Raw genomic sequence first — 18,801 nt, forward strand, 5'->3', positions numbered from 1 at the left:
ATGAGCTGTTTATTAAATCTCAGGACTTTCTGACACTCATCGTCGACACACTGACAGTACGGAGAGCTGCAAATCACATCCAGCGGGCGAGGAGGGGGGATTAAATCATCACATAGATGCGCTCCATGGAAATGCATTTAATACTGGCTTCATGATCAGTTTAACAGTCTCTTTGTGTTCACTCTCTCTGCTCTGTTTTCTGCTCTCTGCTGACTTACTCGCCCTGGGATTTGTGTCTATGAAGACAAGAGGAGAGGCCAGTTTAAAACCTCTGTAAAAGTCTCATTAAGTTGAAATATATTTCTGTTTTACAGCATTATAATGCAACAGTGTATTCACATAATTTTGAAAGAATTTGCTTCATTCAACCCGACTTCTAATTGAGTATAAATCCAGGGTCCACAGTGTTTGTTGAACTCTAGCGGCAACCTCTGGTGCAAGAAACGAGAGTTCTTCGAGTGTCCACTTCATGCTGGCTGTAATAGAAAGTCAATCCCCATAAGGTCGCAGGCCACTGCTGCATGGTGTAACCATAGCAACCGTATATTAATGTTATAGCTAGTGAAAATCCTGTGTCCAATGCTTTGACCTTACTTAAGGAAGTCTTGTTGTGACTTATTTCCAAATGCTCTCTCCCTTCTTCACACATTTTAAGAGTGTGTGTTCCTGTTGATCCCTGAGCTGCATTCAGATCAGAGTTGTGTGGAGTCAGCAGGAGGACGTGACCAAACGGACAGACGGAGTATCTGCAGCCGTCTGGGAGCTGATGTGTGAAAAGTGCGATCATGTTTCGGCTCTCACATCTTAAACCCCAGAGTGGATATGAGGCTCTGTCCATGGCTGAACTAGATTTTTATTTTGGTTGAAATCTTTCACAGCTGCTGCTTTAGGACAGTCAGTTTGAGTGTAATGATGTAAATTTGAAATGAAGCATGAAAGTGTAAAATATGGCCGAGCTCCCAGCAGTGAACACAGAGAGTGTGCAGGGACATAGAATGAGGCTGAAACAGAGGGCAGATCTCTCTTACATTACCTGCTACAAGTACGTTTCTCCTTTTGGTCTTACCCACCAAATACATCTCCTGTCACTTCAGCTGAGTGTGAAAACAATAAAAGTAGCAAACCATGTGTTGAGAAGTGTCCTTAAGATAGGGTCCTGCCTGACCACAGCCCATTTTAAGACCAAGACAGCCATGGATGCAAACATTGGTATGAGTGGCAGTTTCCACAGAATCGGTGTGTGCCGCAATCCGTCCGCACTTGCACTCTAGAGTCGATTGCGCCCTGTTAAGTGAATGTTTGTGTTTCGATTAACACACTGCGGCCTTTATCCACCACGTACCAAAAACCTACTGTGCTACGCTTTGTATGTAAGCATGCGTCAAGCTGACCAGAGCAGACCGATCCAGACAGGAAGCCGGACAAGGGAACGCAAAGAGCATCTGGTCAATTTCAAAATAAAACACACTGTACAGACTACAAGTCATATACCATCGCTTTATCAACATTACGTCCAAGCAGGCACCAAGTGAACCACTTAGCAATCTCAGAAAGGAAAAGTAACCTGTTGTTCGCATGTTGTTCTCGTTGTGGTCTTGTAGTTCTCCTGTGATCTCTTAAACCCAAGAGTCCAGCTGCTCATGGCTGCACTCACGCTTCAGTAGGAACCAGTGGGTTAGGGCCAATGTCCTTGGGTGAAGCAATACCAGGGTGGAGACGAACACTATGCAAACAGATGCTGTGGAAATGCGGGGCGGGGGGGGGGGGGGGGGGGGGGAGTTATTTTCACAACATGCATGCTGAGTGACATGCAAGTTACTAATACTTGAGCTACTGTCTAAGAATCCTGGAAATTAATAAACCAAGCGAGTCAGTGATATGCAGTTGAACGCACAGGAAATGCTTAATAAGAGGATCTTCAGTTGTGATTCTTCCGTCGTATTCAAATTAATCCAAGCTGACCCTCCATCCAAACCTTAGTCAAGAATAAAACTTCACCCTTTAAAAAGGCCACCTATCAATCCCTGTAATCAGCGGATAATTGATACACATGGCAGGTTTTCCTGGGCTCTGAGGTCCATCTATAGGAGGTGACTCTTTGCTCCTTAATAAAAGCTGCAGCACGAGGCATGAAATGAGCTGTCCACAGGCCTGGAAACATATTGCTCTCCCTCCACTTGTTAATACAACAGCATGAGCCTCCAACAGGCGCCACGCTAATTAACATTCTTTGTGTGTTGATGTGTTTCAGCATGTTCTGCCTGCCAAGAGATAACTGCTCTGTAGCATTAGCAACTCCATCTGCAACCCTCCGTTTTTATTAGCAGCAGAAGTATCAGTCCCATTAGCTCAGCTAGCCTCTGGCAGCCTCTGAACGCTGAGACATCCGCGTGCCTCTTGTTGCCGTGATCTGAGTGCAAAAACATGAGCTCACACCAAATCAAGGGGAAGTGATATAGTGGAGGGACCTGACACATAAAGGCACTGCTGTCTAAAGAACTGCAGGATTGTGGGTAATCTGTTTACCCACTAACAGCCCCTGAACAATGAGGGGGAGTCGAGGGGGGATCCATATGATGTGTGCAAGGCTACAACTTAAGTCACATCTATTCATGGACATGTAAACATGTACATCAACACTCTAATATGAAGGAAGAGAGAGGGAACTCATACTTTTAATTAAACTATTTCCTTCCCTCATATCACTCTCGAACACAAAGAGAAACGCTGCAAAACGTCTTAAATACTCTAAAGTTCCTGTAACATTTGACATGTGAACACATTACAGCATGTAAACGACCAACAGGGTACCCTGTGCACAGCCAACCTAAATCCTGTCAGATGCAGGAACATACAGTGAAACCACAGGTAATGTTGTAGTCAAGTCCGCACTGACCGAGACCAAGACATACCTATGACTAGAGTGCTCAGAGACCGAGTCAAGACCAAGACCAAGGCAGGTCGAGACCGAGACAAGAACTCGATTGCCCCCTGCTGGCTGGCTGCAGTGTAGGTCATAAGCTCCGCCTCCTCCATGTTAACAGATAGGACATGGGTCAGGCTTTGAAGTCAAAGTATACGTCAGGTCTACCGGCCGATCTCACCTGCTCCATGGCTTCACTTTTCTACAACGCAAGGAGCAGGAGATGCGCCAGCCACCTTTAGCTTACATTGTTTAATTCATTTTTTCACCGCCAGCATCCAATATGTTTTAATTACCCTCCTACAAAAGAGTGTATTATCTTTTGACCTGTATTAAAACAGAGAGACCTTTATCACACAGGTTAAGAGCCAGTGCACAGCTATTAACCCCATCCATATTCACTGCTGACCATTTCCCTTATCTTCCTTTCTTGTAGTTATTTTCAGAGGATGCACATTTCTCCTTCTCTTCAGCCTCATATTTCATTCCTCTCTTCCTTCACTTACATGAGCTGCTCTGTGACAGCTCCCAAATGGTAGAAATATATGCAGACAAAGCACCATGATTCATTTCTCTCTGGAAAGCCATCTAAGGAGTATGATATTCAGATCGAGGGAGATAAAGTGTCAACCCTCACCATCACCCCAATCCCCATTCCACTGAAACTGATACGTCTTATTGTTTTCTTATGAGAATCTGACAAGAGAACATCCTGATTGCGTGCTCGTATTCTGCCACGTTCCTTCACTTTTGCGTCTCTTCGGGGACATGATATGATAGCTCCAGCCCTGATGTCTCTGTACCAGCAGAGAATTGTGTTTTTCTGAGAGGAAGGCGTACTCACAGGGGCTTTTGAATCTCCTGAATTCAGACAGACTCATGATTAATTAGGCCCTGAAACCGGTGCTGCCCTCGGACCTGAGGGATGACTCGCTCTCATCCCCCAAAACAGACTTTTTTCTCCTGGTTTGGAGACTTGAGCTTTTTCCCCCGACAGACTTACATTTGGCCTCGAGGTGCCTGTCCTACATTTCACACAGCTCTGTTCTTACATTCTTTAAATGTGGACAAGGTGTTGTGTTTATTAAAGCCATCTGCCAGGACTCACAACATGCAGAGTTCAGGCCACAGTGAAGCATTCTTGATGGTGATTCATGAATGAGAAAGTGACACGTTGTCATTGGATCTAAAAGCAAAACTACATTATTGACATTTTTTTGGAGAAGTTGAAAACTTTTACCGTGCAGAGCCTTGAGCGATTTCCCCCGTCACATTATGCAATGCTGCATAATGTCACTGACTAGGTTTCAACTCCTGTCGTGTCGGTGTCAAACAGACTGACAGACGTTTGGCTGCAAATGTGAATTGGCCTGCATAAACTTTAGCAGAAGATAATCAGGGCAAACTTTAAAACTTTCCAGACTCACAAAATGGGAAAATATAGAGGACATATGCAGTGAGGATTATTCCTGAAGACGTTCTAAATAAAAGTTCAACTTGAACTTTTTTCAAAAAGTCATTAATCAAAAAGAAAAGGTTGGGTCATGTCTGGGCTGGGTAATGAAATCAAGGACGAAAACAATCAGCAGCTTTTTGCCATTCATAAATGATGTCCCAGTTCAAGCAGCAAACTGCAGTTCCTCAAATGTCCACCAGAGGATGGCTCCAAACGTGAGTCAACCGCCATAGAGCCCAATCTTAAAATGTCCAACTTAACAGCAGAAATAAACTTGTTTACAGCCTGGTATAAACGACAGTTTCAGGCACCGTGTCCACCTAGTGTTTTTTTTTCTCAGCGCCAGCATCTTTTATCAGTTGTTTTCAATGCAGAAAGCGGCCGTCAGGATGAAAACTTCATCGCCCAACGTCTTTTCAGTCACTCAATTGGACATGGAGCTTAGAAAGAAAAATAATCTTGCGATGTGGTTTATTATTCTAACAGACTGCTCCAGTTTTTTACACTCAGTGAAGTTTCAGTGTCATTTGATTCATATTCTTTTCAATGTTTAGTCTATTAAATAGTTGTATACTACATTCTGTAATTTCATTGCACTGTTATATGGCAAGTCTGTTGTCCTCAATTGATGAAAGGTGTCATTCAGAAGCTAAATGGTTTCTATAGGCTTACATATCACCTGAATGGATGAAAAACCAGAAGAGCCATGAATGTTTTGAAGGTAAAAAGGCTTTTTAAAAGTCTATGTGGCTAAATGACAAGGCCAATGCTGCCGCTTTTTATATAAGTTTCTTTTTCTTTTAATTCATAAACCTTACTACTATCTATTGGCTAACTTGATGGGTTTTTTAGAACAGATTTCCCCAATATCCACTGCTTTGCAAACCTCCGTCATGAATCATCCTCCTCCTCCCCACAGAGCTCTCAGTCTGAGTTTCCCTCCTCAGACCTCGATGTGTTGTTGTGAGACCTGTGGGGAATGTCAGGAGGTGCAAAAGTTGCTAACAATAACAGAGGCTGAGGCAGGGTGCCTCAAAGTGCCACCTTTACCAACCATCCGAGGGTTTCTGCTCAGTGAGGAGGAAGTCATGTAAAGGTCAGATAAGGAGTAGAAAGACTACAGAGCACCTCAGAGGATGTTTCCTTGAAGGTCAACGCTGGGACTGAAAAAGAATGCAAATCGTGAAGTTTAGAGCGAATAATGAAAAGGTGGGAACACTTGGATGTATTTAGGATTGAAGGAAAAGCTAGACGATCACATGTTTTCTCGGTTTAGTTCATTTAATATTTTCAGAGGAACCTAAAGTTTGGTAAAAGCCTGAGAAAATACAAAGCAAAGCAAAAGTGTTGTTGTATCTTCCCAACTGTGTGATTTTTTGCTGAGCCCTTGCTCCGACACCTTAATGGAAACCCATTTTAGCTGTATGAAAAACATTCTTAGTCTGTTGTAGATCCCAGCAATAACTTACATAATGCCTAATCTGGCTGCTATTTCTAACGACTTCAGAAGTTTAGAGGAGAAAAGTGTGTCATTGACTGAGCCATTCAGATACCACACAGTGGACTGAGGTACTGAAGGTATAAACTCCTAATGAACCCTGGACTTAATACTTCCAGCTGATTAGAGCATTAAAGAAACCCCAGCACAGCTCAGCTTGACAGAGGGGAGGAAGAGGTAAAGTGAAGGTGAAAGACTGAGAGGGAATCTGCAGGAAGAAGAGGACAGGGAAGGGCACCCCAGGACACAAAGGGTGTGAGAAAGAAGAAGAGGAAGAAGCCAGTGTTTGAAAGGACAAGACAGACAAAAAGCAGACTACAGGATTACAAGAGTGAATAAGTAATAGGATGAATAATATATAAATAAAAAGCATGACCATAAATCACAGTCGATATGATTAGATTGAGATGAAAGTGTAAAGTTCCCCCGGGAGGAATCTGCTGCTTCAGTAGGAAGTGCTGATTTGATCTGTGGATATCAAAGATTTAAAACATTAAAGCTGTCTGAGAATTTTCAAGAGGCCAAGATATGTTAAAGAACATTACAGTCCGTTATTACAGCCAGTGCTCAGCAGGTTAGTTTCTGAACTCGTCCAATCACATTTTGGGCCGTGTTTGAAATGTATAAAACACAATGAAACGTCCAGGTTTCTCCAGGTCTTGTTATCATGATTGAGGGCAGAATGGATTGTGAAATTGAAATTGAATTGGCTGAGCTTAGAGAAAAAGGGTGAGGGACTCAGACATCCAGGGGAAGCTCGCAGTAGAGACGCCGCTCCTTTGCATTGAAAGGAACCAGTTGAGGGGGATCAGGCATCTAATTAGGATGCCTCCTTGATGCCTCCCTCTGGAGGCTTTCAGGCACATCAAACCGGGAGGTCACCATGGGGTAGATCCGGAGCACAGGTTTTTATTTTGGCCTGTCCAATGGAGAGTCCCCTCCAGAGACGGGCGGATTAGTTGAGGAGAACACACGTTGGAAACACAGAAAGCAGAGTAACTGTGGATATGGAGGAAACTGTTCTAATGGAATCAGATATTTGAGGGCTTCCTGTACGAGTCAGAATACAGTGCAGAGGAATTATGGCATGCAGAGGAGGAAGAGGCCGCTGCAGCAGAGGATCGAGCAACACCAGCCAGGGAGGAACGGGAAGTAATGTTGGTGCAGATGCGTTGATTGTGCAAGGATGGAAAACGGGATTTGTTAATGCTGCAGCGAATTTTACTGTGTTATAGTTTTAACAAACATTTATTATCCAAGCACCTTTTCAGTCTCAGACAATTCAGCACAGACCTGTTTTGCATTTACATTGTATCATCCATTAGAAGTGCTGGTCAACTATATCCAATAGAGAATGGCCTGGAATTGGCCTTGACAGGCAATGAGCCCAGTGCATTCTGGGTGTTGAAGTATGTGAACTACACAGTCTTTTTTTAAAGTTGTAAAACTGTCTGTGTAATTGGACACAATGGCAGATTTCGTGATGATTTTTGGTTTTATATACACATTATCGTTTGTTCCATTGTTACTATATTATTTATTATTGCAGCTTTAAAATACAGACAAAGAAAACTAGAAGCTTGCTCTATTTTTCACAGCTGACACAAAAACTGTTATATCTGAAGAAAATAAGCCATTTAGAATCTGAAATGTTCCATGAGTCTGCTTCTTGACGTCTCTCTCTGTTTGTGTGGCCGGGTCCCATCATGTTTCCTTCAACCGATCAAATATCGTCTCAGCTCCTCCATCTCGTCTGTTCTGTGTGTGAAGGAGGTCAGCCTTCAAAGACGAAGAGCCGACCTCTCCCTCTCCGTGCTAACCTCGGCCCTGATGATGGATGGAGAGCGATTCTGAAGGTTTATTGACACGGAATGAGGCTCATTATGAGACTAAAGGGCAGGGTTTTGGACGATCATTCAACGCGGGGCAGATCAGATCTTTGATAATCACCTTGTTGAAATGCTTTAGTTAGCTACAGCTGCCGCGTCTGCCAAACTACTGGCTGCATCTGTGAGGTCTGAAACATGAGGGAGTGATCACAGCTGACAGAGATGTGACCAATATTACAGACATAAAATGTAAATCACATCGTCTAACAGCCCATAATGAGAGCTCTATCAAAGCCCCACAGAAGAGCAACAGTTTGTATCATAGTGGAGGTGACGGGAATGATGAACAGTTAGATTTATTTTATTGAGAACATCCACACATATTATTTTGATGTTTGCATTTTTATAATGGAAGTATGTGTGACTTTTTGATCCAGTAGATGTCGCCCTTGAGCACCAGCACTAAACCAAAACAGACCTCCTCCATACTGAAGCCTCCGCTCTCCTCCAACCCCTCTCGTGAACTCGCGTTCACACGAAGGAGTTATCAAATAGAACGCACCATAATTAAGCTCTATTAAGAGCAAGCAGCGGACAAAATTATCCTTTGCTCGAGCTGCAATTGCCCGTGTCCTGCATTGTTGTGTTAGCATGCTAATGTTAGCACTCTTCAGTTAGCTCGTAGCTTCACGTTGCATGTAAATTGACACAGAATGTCGGTGATCTAAAGATGCTAACATGACATCGAAAAATAATCAGTGAGTATGTTCTTCTTCTTCTCTCTAGTCCTTGACTAAAACAGCTTTTATACACAAGGGGAGGAGCCGGCCGTCCCGTCCATGTAAACACGGCTCTGACAACAACACAGCCAGCGGGACTCGAGCTTCTCACTCATTGTAGACAGTCATGACTCAGAGACACATTTACACAGAATAGACTTGATTCAGTGTCCAATATCTCAACTCATCTAAAGGACAAACAGTGTACTCTACTACTCAAATAGAAGGACTTCATGGTACATTTCCCATTGTCTGTATGTGACAATGTGGTTGTATCACAAACCAGTAAACAAAATGTTTTCACATGTGCAAAGTGTCTGAATGAGAAACCGTTTCCACATTACCAGACCTGATGATAAGTCCTCGGCTGTCTCCGAACAGGAACACTCCGAGATAATTCCGGTGTTGTTGCCTAAATAACAAGGACATGTTAGCGTGCTCCTGTCTGCTCCAGCAGCCTCGCTGTTTATCGCCGCTGCTTCAAATGCTGCTGCGTCTGTGTCGTCTCATTCATCATCCAAGGCTGAGTCCAACCTGTGCGTGCCCGGCAGCCCCCAGGCTGTCTGCAGCTTTTAAAGTCTGTTAACACAAAAGATTTCACTCTCCAACTTGAAACGGATGAAGAAAGTAATTCTCATGACTGCAGGTACGTCTCAGCTTCATGGAAAATAGAGGCAAGGGACATCACATCATCCATTAATTTTTTTAATCCTCTGTTTTGTAACCTTGACTTTGACAGTTTGGTCATCGTCAAACCATCTTGGTTTTGTTGAAGCAATAGTGATTATATTTAGACAATAGGATGTGTATGTATTGTAATGTGTGCCACCTTGTGTGACTTGGCCTGTATTCATTTTTCTGATATGACACAGAGCCAGGCTGTCCTGAATTTTCCACCAATTTTCAGGAGTGCTTGTGTAAAAAGGCTTAATTAAAGCCTGGCACACACACTAAAATATTTTAATAATCTTCAACTGAGCAAAACGTGCTAATTAATTCACCAACAACCAGAGTCTTGACTCTAACAAAATGTAATCTTGTGTGGTCAAACGTGACTTAAAAGTAAACACACATGATAGTCAAACTAAATGGGGCTAGCTGCTACCTGCTCCATCTATTGTGATAGCAATTAGATGTTTTACAGGACATGTTTTATAATCCCTTGTGTGTTTGCAACAAATCAAGTTTGTCCTTCGTTTATGACTTCCACCTACCTTTAGCTTTGCGTTCACTGTCGTTGCCATGGCTATGTTTATTGTGCTTCCTGCTTCAGTCAGCTTAATTCCTGATTGGCCATTGAAGTGAAAATCCTCAGAGTCCATGCTCGGCCGTCCTCTGTGTTCTCCCCACTCAAAGGGATTTCTGATCATCTTCTGAGCAGTTTGGGGAGGGTCAATTCAATCTTTGAACACACTTCTTAACCACAGGAGAATCTGGCAAGATAATCTTTGAACCATCAGATTATCCAGCCTTTGTTGACTTTGGTCAGATGGGGGAATCGGGCATCGAAATCGTCCCGATTATCTTGTAGGACCCTGCTTTAGCTGACCACTCGCCTCTTATTTTGCCTGATCAAGGACAATAGTGAAAAGCTTTCTGTGGGAAAATATTTTAGCTCAACCTTAAATCTAAAAAAACAAACACTTATCTGCACTCTACTCTGTGCTGCCAACAAGCATGACTTTATGACCCTTTATGAGTTGAAATGCTTTGCTGTAGAGACGGTTTAGAGTAAGAACTCTGAGTCACTTGTATCTCTGCTAACCTTGGACTGCGTCCAGCTGGAACATTCTGCTAAATGGCCCACTGTCTATATGACGAATGCATGCAGGCAAAAACACTCTCAGGTTCATCGTGTGTTCTTACTTTTAGCCCTGACGTCTTCAGAGGAATGTCATACTGCTCTGAAGGTCTGCTTCTACAAAAACTATAAGTTGAGTTTCTCTTTTAATACAGTTCTAAGTATTTGTTCCAGTTAGTCGCTGCACCGTTGGGTGCTGTCCAGAAACAAATGGGTTACTGTGGGCAGGTCAGTGAACAGTGAAATTAGTAAAGGGCTGGAGGTGCCTCTTAATGCAAAGTGTGGATAAAATTACCCTGAGGCTGACTCGGCTGCCATTATTCACAGCCTTCCACACTGTGCCTCTCATCTCGTCTTCGAGGGAAATTAAGCGCTGCATAAGGAACTCTGGAAAATACATTATAATGCAACACAAAGGCTAACAATGTAGGGAGCAAAGACTGAACTTTCAAATGAGTTTAGATGTTCTTGCCTCCTGTTTTACAAGAAACCCTGTTTCAGGGCCAAACCCCCCACTATGTTCTTTTCCACTCTTTTTTTATGTACGCTGCAGATTTGACCCATTGCAGGTCCGAGGGTATAAAGTGTCTGTCGTCTCGTCAGCCATTTTGGAATTCCGCTGTCTTATTTACGTCATGCACTTTAGTAATCTTATCTGAATTAATTGTAAAGGTGTTTGTATGATGGACTTCATAAAAGAAAATGAATTACTCAATTATTTTAGTCAAATTTGTTTTGGCCATCCCATCTCTTTGGGCAATAGCTCCAGAGAGATCACAATGTCTCTTTTAAAGGAGATCTATTAAACTCACTTTCACCATTAATGATGTCAGTCTGGGACACCATTTGAGAAGTGTTGTGAGATGTGTAGCTCAAAATCGTCCTTATTAATCTGAAACTGGCGTCAGTAAAATCCCTCATTTCAGCCTTTGCCTGAAACGTTTCATTTCAGGTACTGTCTCTTTAAGAACCCCCTCCCCTACCAACGTACCCGCTTTCCTCTGATTGGCCAACTCTGTTTGCAGTCGCAGAGATAAACCTTCCCATGGTTTAGTATGGACATCCATCATTGTAACATTATATATGTATTTCATTATGGATCAGCATAATAGATCTCCATTAAACAATCTTCTGCAGTTTTTTTCTGAATTCTTTTAATCTTCTATATCTATCCAGTGATCCAGATCACATAAGTCCCTTTGTTTTATATGGAGGTCAAACTGAGAGCGAGAACTTCTGCACAGAAACCAAAGTGTGCTTCAGTGAGTAAACTTTGACTCCACGTTCTCTTCCAGAAAAGTTTCTTTACCCTGAATGTTTTTTTCCTCATCATCCCATGGCCTGTTTTCCCTGAACTGTTGAAGTTTCTGTCAGTGATGTTTAAGCATTTAGATGTCTGAAATGTGTAGCTATGTGAGTCTAAGAATAAGTCTGGATGGGTAGACCAAGCATGTGTTTGTACTCGTACAGTAGCTACACAAATATATAAGAACCGCCTACTACAGAAACTTCAGCAGAGAAAGAACTGAAAAACCCAAAGACCAAACTTTAGGAGCTCTGAACACACAGCTCGAGGTCGATAAGCTTCAGCAGTTTGAGCCTAAAACATGAGAAACTTAATAATATAATAAAGAAATCCCAAGAAGGACGTTTAACTCTTTAAGACTTAGTAAAACGTCTGAGAACTTAAACAATCACAGTTGGATTCTTAATCTCTCCGTACTCTAACAAAGACGTAAAAGAGTCAAAGCTGCAGAGCGTCTGCATAGTTAAAGAGAGCGGGGCCTGCACCGAGCACAGCTGCGTTTAAAGGACGTGCAGGGGAACAATGAAGTGATTTAGTTGCGAGGCTCCCCGAGCTCTCAGCCCGATTTTCTGCAATAAAAAACCCAAATGATTATTTAAGGAGAATAATGCAACCATTAAACACAGTTGACTTTATGCCTGCTGGGCACGGCACAGAGGTCTAATGTTCCTCTAACCAATGTTTGACTTTCATGATAAATGAAGCAAACAAATAAACGTGCCGGAAAAACAAATCCTGTCTCTCCCGCAGGAGCTGCATGAGGGGAGGGAGAGGGTCGTGGAAAAAGCAGCTAAATTACTCCTGTATTGACCCTGATAATTACTATATGTACCAAACCAACTCCCTTCAGAAGTTTCACTTAAAGTGTACCGTATTCCATGCATTCATGGAGACTTAACAGTGGACATTTCTCTCTCTCCTGCCCCGTTCAGACTGCCGTTTCAAGCTGCTATAGGAGCACAGCGCTGTGTGTGTGTGTGTGTGTGTGTGTGCATGTCTGTGTGTGTATGTAAAGCTCCCGCTGGGCCGTGCTCCCGAAATGCTGAAAAAAACAATGTGAATTCATAGACAGGGACACCAATATTACAATATGAATCTACGAAGGGATCTAAAATGAGAAATGATGGACAAACAATGAGTTCAGTGTGGTGCCAAAGTGAAAATCACTGGTGGAAAAAGTAAAGCTTCACATTCCAGTCCGAGTAGACTGACAAAATCCTGAGTACAGCGCTAGTCTCATGCACAGAAAAGGTTCAGTCAGTTGGGATAAACTGCAGTCGAGAACAAATGTGAGTCTGAAGTGAACAGGGGGACTGAAGTATCAGAGAAGTCCCCCCCACGCGGAGGGGAGGAAGGAGAGATGAAGATGGCAGACATCATCTATTTCCCATGAGCTCTGTAGGCCTTGGCAGCTGCGACGCTATGACAATATCTGTATTAGGAGTGATGGAGAGTGTGTCACACCCACGTTATTAACTGAGCTGCAGGCCTGAGATCAGCATACAGAGGCTCAGAGTAATGTCTGCCGCCGTCCTCTTAATGTACACTCGAGTTCTGCAACCACCCCACCCCCTCCTCCGTCTCCCTGCCAAGGTCAACTGACCTGATTGGTATCAAAACATATTAATAAACCATTTGTTCCAATTACACGGAGAGCAGTTGGCAGAGTAATACTACAGGACGTAGCTCAGGAGAGGCTTCAGTGGACATAATGCTCACAGTGGTGACTGCATGGCGCTACAAGCACTGACAGAATGAACTGCATCACTTAACTGATCACAGCTTTCACCTTGACGGGGAGCTGAAGGAGATGAACGGTAGAGCAGATCTGCCTCTTTACAACGGTGCGTTCAGGGCCAAAAAAAAAAAGGAGCGAGTTTGTGCTGCTAAAGTTACTTTGACTGGGAGGGGAGGGGGAGGGGTGACTGGGGGTTCTTGATTCAGGGGTGTCCTAGACCCCCCCCTTGAATTCTGATGGGCCACCCCATAGTCCTTTACTATGGCTGACTTTATATTCTTAGAGGCGGGACGCAAAACAGATGTTAGAGCGCTCAGTGATGATATTAAGGTTGTGATAAACCTAAATCAAAATGGCTGTCATGATACCTGTAAAAATCAAACCTTATCCATATCCACTTCCGTAAGTTAGGAAGTTGTTGAACAGGATTTATGATCTTTATATGCTTTAGCTTACTTCTACGTCATAAGGGCCATACTTAGCAAAGCATTAGCATAGCAGCCACTCTGCTGATAAGTATACTAATTAGCATGCTAGTGCTGTTAGCAACTAGTTAGTGGTGAATATTGTGATAATTTAAAGGGTCACCATACTTCATTGGTTTATCTCTTAACGTTGGATCTCCTGACTGTGAGGACCATACAGATAATCAACATATGTGCTCTCTTTGCAACAATAAAAAAAAAAAAAGATGTTGCAGTCAGTAATGCAGACGTTCATGGTTATGAATGTTTTGTCATCATGGAGCATGTATTTTATTTGCTTCATTGATAATCACAGTCATATGTCAGAGACTTGGACACCTAGTCTCTCCACTTGCCAATCCTGAAAGCTCCAGAAGTCTGTGCTGACATTTTGTGGCCTTTTCACATTCTCTTTGGGGAGCAGAAATAATAGATCCCCTGACTTCACTGACCCACAACTAAGCACAGGAGAAGAAGAGCCAAGAGGAGGTCCCATCAGGACATGCTGAGTGGTTTCTATATGCAAATCCATTATCAAGTGCAAATTCAGTATGCAAATGTGTTGATGCACACACAGACTCAAGTGTGGACTCCAGAAACTGTTAGGTACGTTGACCCAAAGCTTATTAGCTAGAGGCAAGAAACGCTGTAGTATATTTTCCAGATCAGTATTTGGCGGCTTGACTTTGAAATGAATAAACAGGTGCATGGATGGTATGCACATAAACTCTTCCATCTTCAAAGTGTTGAGGTGTAATCATGTGAAAAAGGCTAACGCATGAACGTTTGTGTGGAAGGACAGTGGTGTGGGGTTGCTGATACAAATGACCCTAAACTACAAAGAGAATATCGACTTGTGAGCAGGTCTTACTGAACTCAGGAGTCCACCATTGGTGTTGCCGTCCATCTACTGGTTCATGGCTATTTAGTGGAAACCTCACTGGGCATGTGCAAAACTGAGTCGCACATGGCTAATGACTGGAGCCGTAATGCACATGTGCATATAGTCTCAGTTTTCAGGGGAACCGCGTTTCCAGTTTTCCAGTTTGCACGGGGACTGAAACGCCGCTGTTTGCAAAAGTTTGCACCCTGGAACTAGTTGTTCTCTTTCCAGGCATCCAAAACAATGTTGTTGAGTAAACGAGCAGCCAAACACAACAAAAGGTGACGTTTTTTTTAGATGAAAAGTAGTCGTGTAAATGTGGCCTTATGATAACCGGCATACAACAAACCCACAACAAGTTTGCCACCCTAAATGTCAATGATCCAGAACAATCCTGTAAACTGTGATGGACAGTTTTTTGGTTTTCTGTTGAGAAATGAGAACTAATATCAGCTAGTCAGTGTCTAGAAATACTTTGAATTTTAGTGTCTGAATCAGGTCAGTGATTTTCTCACTTTTCTTTGAATGCCTTGTAGCTACGCTTGAATACTTTTCTGATGTTTGATATGGATATTAATGGAGTTGTGGATATTCATGTATTACAGCTGCTTTAATTTTCCACATCTGTGCAAATATAGTTTGTACTGTTGTAACCCGGAGGCTGAGTCAATAGTCATTACAGCAGATTGTGGTGAGAGGACTTCTGCACAGACAGTGTTTTAAACCCTGCTGAAGCAACACAATCATTGAGATTGCACTTCTCTCTGTTGTTCCTCTTCCCTGACAGGCCTGCAGATTACTCAAGTATGCAGTGTATCGATAAACCGAGCTCTGGAACAGGATGTGTCTACATTCATTAGTTGGTAACCGGTGACACAGGGACCTGAGAGAATAAATACATAAAGAAACTTCTGACAGGTTTTTAAGAATCAGGGCTCCGAGTGAAGATGTGAACATTTGTGTTTGATTTGATCTTTTGATTATTATAGATAAGTCTATAATAGCAAAATAATAGCAAAGCAAAACAAAACCAATAACTATCAAGTTGTTTTATTCTGGTCAGCTGTCTGAAAATATCTACACTCCCACGCTGAAGGACATCAGTAACTTGTAAATTAATCAAACATGGTCATACCTTTGTCCTGTCATTTATTTAAAATGTTGGCAAGTTCCAAACACTGAGGGAAAATAAGGAACAATAGAAGTCATCATTCAGTCACCAACAGCTCAGCTCAGGACGGCTCACTATAGGCCTATATATACTGGATGTTGTAATTCTGATCGTAGTTCTACTTAAGAAAGGATTAAAGTGAGGCTGTCTGGCGTCTGTGAGGTTTTAACGAAACACACAGCTTCACCTCAACCTGCTTCTCACAGTGTTAGAGTATCTTTATCCACATCCTCTGGCCCTGCCCCCATATTGGACCAAACCATGTCAGGGGGTCAGGAAATCCAGAGAGGGAGTCCCCAGGAAACTATTAGGTCATGCACCAAATAGCAACACTGGGTGACAAAATGTCAAAGTCAGCAGTTTGAAAATACTTCACGAGAACACAAACCTAGTAATCGAGAACCTCTTTCACCCTGACGTCCCCCTCCCTTCTTTTAAAAAAAAAAAGAAAACACACTAATTGAGGACTCAAAAGGATGGTTGTGCATTTCTGAAGTTGGGGTGTATAAGGTTCAAGCTCCCCTGTTTTAGCACTGAGGATTTGTTGCTCCCTTTTGTCTTCTAATGCATTTTCTTTATCAGTGTTTTATGACAGATGAGAAGCCGGAGGGCTGCGTTAAAGATTTAGAATGACTTTTTTAAAAGTGTGAAGCATGCCAAACTATCCAAGTGTATTCCTGGAATAAAAATATAGTGAATGGAATTAGCATTAAGTTTACAGAGTCAAATTATGTAAAGTGGGACAAATTGCTCTCTCAGAAATTTTTTTTTTGCCTAAATATACAAGTTATTTTTTTAGGGTTTTTGTCTTAATCATATTGGTCGCAGAGTGAAAGGAAACATGCATGTAGAGGGAGAAAGTGGGGATGATATGCACCAAATGGTTGCTGTTCAGAGTTTAACCACAAACCAGCGTGTCAACTCCACTGACTGAGATAAACACGTTTTTAATGTGTGTTATTTCCTTTCTAAAGCATCCTTAATATGCTGTATACATAACCTAAGTCTCCCTCAGTCTCTGAAAGAGGAGGAGGAGGAGAGAAGACTTAAATGAGGGGGCGGGACGTGTCTCAGAAGACTCCAATAATCCAAACCCATCAGAGAAAAACATCAGAGGGAAGAGCTGGAGACAGGTCGGAAATCCACTAACTGCTCCATACTGACATTCACACACTGAAGCACACACGCACGCACACACGCACGCACGCACACACACACACATACACACACAAACGCATAGAATATTAATAGATCCAACATGATTTTTGAACACCTGAGCACACTTTGGAATGTCCAGTGGGCTTTAAAAATCAATTTTCTTCAACTTCAATCAGGAGAGACAAGAGAATATAGAACATTATTTTTTACAATGGATAACATGGAAATGTGACTTGACTGAAATACCATGCAATTGGTTAGATGAGTGCCGCTGACGAGACAGCTGATTATCCAATGACAGCCTCAGAAAATGACGGGAGTCACTAGAAAGACCCTGCAAAACGGGATGAGCGAGAGATGGACCCGATCATGAAGGCAATATAGTCTTCATGACTGAACCTAAGCTAGAGCTTCATTATTGTGACCTCATGAAGTCATTATGATTATGCAAGTCTAGTTTTTTTTTCTCTTGGAATCCGACCTGTGGCTGCCTCATGTCATTCCCCACTCTCTCTCTCTCTCTCTCTCTCTCTCTCTCTCTCTCTCTACCTGATTTCTAACTCTATCCACTGTCCTCTCTTTCTAATGGAGGCAGAAGAAGCTCCAAAATAAATCTTTTTCCAGGGATTTGATTTATCAAACTGCAATTTTGGTTACCTTACAGCATGTCTTGCATTTTTAAAGTTGCATAATGTACAAAAGATATCAGAAAATGTCTACAGGGCATGATTTCTAAAGCTCGTAGATCAACTTAAAATACTGAGCTTGTCTTAAATTCCAGCCTTGTTACATATAACATGTGCAGACTCTTACATATTTTACAATGAATTTCTTCATTCCAATCCAGCACTCCATGATTAACTTTCCTCTGAATATATCATTACCTATATTACAGCAGAGTGACGATGAAAAAGTCACAGTCAAAATAATCTTTATTTGAGGACGAGAGACCGGCTTAGATTCCGCCCTGTTTCCTCCTCTGACCTCATCCTGTCTCCTGATGTGAGGAAATGAAGTTCTCACTCTGTCAGTGTTACAGATTCCTGTCACACAGCGTCTGTCCAGGTGGAGGTGGAGCACAGTGTGGAGCAGGAGGTGGTGATGTTATCAGAGAGACAGGCTGACAGTACACAGAGCTGCTGTATCGACTGTGTAATCCTCCACTATAGACTCTGCCTTGATCTGTCATTGACATGGATTAATCACTGCTCCTCACCCGACCTCAGAGATACAGAGGGAGAAGAGACAGCTGCGACCAAACCTGCGGCCCAAAATCTTTCCCTCGCACGCGGAGCACAGGGGTCAAAGTCCTGAGTTATTAGCGGGGCAGCACATTCTTAGTGAATCAGGCGTTTACAGTTATAACTTTCTTTCAAGCAGTCAGCTCTCTTACTGTGAGAGTTTGTATTGTAAGCTGTCGTATAAGACAACAGACTCGTCAACTCCTTCAGGCTCCAGCTTTCTGTCCCCGTTTTGTTTTTCTGTAATCTGTACATAAATGAGCAGTGTAATTGAATAATCCACAAATTATGTGATTTCCTGTCTAAATAGACATTTTTTCATTGTATGAGTCAGCATCATCATCTCACTTTAATGGGTAGAAGCTTTGCAGGTTTAAGTTCATTAACTAAAATGTGCATGCACTGATACTTGGATTACTGCTGACTGTTGATTGGTTTCTTACCTTGAAGGCATCCATCGGTCTCCACTTATTTGGAAAACCACAGGAAGCAGGATTTTAGAAAACAAGAAGGGTTTATAGAAGTGAAACCTCCTGAAAGGATCCCCCGAGCAG

This window comes from Labrus mixtus, chromosome 18 (assembly GCF_963584025.1).
Source record: "Labrus mixtus chromosome 18, fLabMix1.1, whole genome shotgun sequence".
Lineage (NCBI taxonomy): Eukaryota > Metazoa > Chordata > Actinopteri > Labriformes > Labridae > Labrus > Labrus mixtus.